The 1948-nt window shown below is 49.3% G+C and overlaps 1 protein-coding gene across 6 annotated transcripts in view; it reads right to left on the bottom strand.

Annotated features, from left to right (window-relative positions):
• Positions 1 to 612, bottom strand: part of WDFY3 (WD repeat and FYVE domain containing 3) — a 251147-nt gene extending 250535 nt beyond the window's left edge. For 3 of the 6 annotated variants that reach the window (XM_046656544.1, XM_046656548.1, XM_046656546.1), the window contains exon 1: positions 597 to 612. The gene's annotated coding sequence lies outside the window, so the exon portion shown is untranslated. The remainder of the gene's footprint in view (positions 1 to 596) is intronic. The other 3 variants (XM_046656549.1, XM_046656547.1, XM_046656550.1) reach the window with 1 other exon arrangement.
• Between the last annotated feature and the right edge of the window lie 1336 nt (positions 613 to 1948).

Raw genomic sequence — 1948 nt, 5'->3', positions numbered from 1 at the left:
GACGGCGACAATTCCCTTCTCCCGCCCCGGGCCCTGCTCCCCCGCGGCCTCCTCCTCGCTGGGTCCCCGCCGCCGCCGCCGCCTCAGCCTCGGCTCTTCTCGGGCTTCTCCTCGCCATCAAGGCCGGGCCGACCCGCAGGGACCATCCTGGAAAGTGAGGGGTTGTCGCCGTCTCCCGCAGCTGTTGGTGGCCATCTTTAATCCTCCGCCTCCTCCTGCTTTCCCCACCTCCCGCTGGCTGCCTGACTGACTGACTCTGGATCCTCCTCTTTCCCCTCCTGCTCCTCCTACTGAGCCGGCCGCAGAAATTGCAGCCGCTCTGCCTCTTTCCCCTCCTGCCTTTCCTTCCTCTTTCCTTACTTCCTTCCCTTCCCTCTGCTTCCCGCTTACTCCTCGCTCTGACTGGCCAGTTTTGCCCCCTTTTGCAGGCAGCGGGCGCTGGATTCTCTGAGCTCGAGTCTGGCCCCCGTTGTCACTCCTGTCCCTCTCCCCTCTTCTCTTCCAGACGCACACAGCCGGCTTCCTTCCCCTCGCCCTGCGCTCAGCTGCTCTCGTTTCCCTCCCCCAGCCCACGGCCCCTCTTCCGCGGTTCTCACCTCAGTTCCAATTTCTCAAAAGACTCAGCTGAGAAAGGGCAACTGGGTTCTGCTCTCCTTAACCCTACACCCATTTGCGGGATGCTGTCAGACCGCGATGGAGGCTCGGAAGACTGCGTTAATTTTACTCCAGCTGGAGTACAAAAGGACTGCCCACACCAGCTATTCTACTACGCAGCTTTGAAACTCCTGATGGTATCGTGTTTGGCTCCGCTCCATCATTGGACCGAGGAGTTGAAGAGCCCAGTCTCAAATGTTGCCTTCCCTCAGTGACCTTGAGCCGGTCGCCTTCAGCTTTTAGGGGTTTCCTCCCTTCTTGTAAAGGGCATTGTTTATACCTTTGCAATCCTAACAAACAGTGTTTAGACCAAATTAGCACGCCCTGGCAACACCAGAACTGCTAAATGGTCATCAGTTTGCCCCTCAGTTGTTTGTTCCTCATCAACCCAGTGGACCATTTGGGGCATGCTTCAGTTCTGGCAGTGGAGACAACCTGAGTCAGCAATCAGGAGTGGACTCCCTTAAACAGGCTTGGAGAGGGGAAGTGGTAATATCATTGTTCTAACGACAAACTTCTTTTTCCTAACACTGCAATCTCCAGGAGCTTGTGAATTTCCTCTAATAAAGATGAAGCAAGCTGGACTTGCTGTTTGCTTCTTTTTAGCCAATTTTCCTTTGGCAAATTGGACTCATTGGTGAGGATTCACTCACCGATTATTACAAGGTTCAGCACTACTGGCCGATAAAATACAAATGTTAAATGTGGGCACTTTAGGGCGGCGGTAACCGTTTCTGCTTTTTTGGGACAGTGGCTATTAAAAAAGCACCTTACCCTTTCATAATAAGACGACTAGATGTGTTCAAAGATCATTGCTTTCAACGCGCCAAATATGGGGAGAAATGTTTTAAAATGTAGGTTTAGATTCTATTTCAAAACGAGTATTTTTTTAAGTTCAAACCGAAAATTATTATAAAAATGTGTTACAAAGCTCTTTGAAAAGAGTATGTCAAAACAATCCTAAAAATATATTTTAATAAAAAATAGTGCACTTTGAGAGGCAGAGAGGTGGGATTCTGATCTGTTTTCTTTGATACTGGCAAAATAACCTGTACTCATTTAGGTTCCAGGTTTCAGGTGCTGTCTTTCAATACTAGTAATTCTGTTTGAAATCAACAACCTGCATCAGCGTCCAAAACTCTTTTAAACCCAAATAAAGTCTTTGAGACAGCTTTGGATAAGACATTTTGGAATAAATTATTAAAAACAAAGCACTTGTATGTTGGGAGGGTGTGTATAGTGTGTCTGTGTGTGCGTGTGTGTGCCTGTGCCCACCCGCGCTCTTTGGCCTTTT

The sequence above is a fragment of the Equus quagga genome, chromosome 3 (genome assembly GCF_021613505.1).
Source record: "Equus quagga isolate Etosha38 chromosome 3, UCLA_HA_Equagga_1.0, whole genome shotgun sequence".
Taxonomy (NCBI): Eukaryota; Metazoa; Chordata; class Mammalia; order Perissodactyla; family Equidae; genus Equus; species Equus quagga.
The sequence above is the reverse complement of the archived record's forward strand: the minus strand, read 5'-3'. Positions and strand labels throughout refer to the sequence as shown.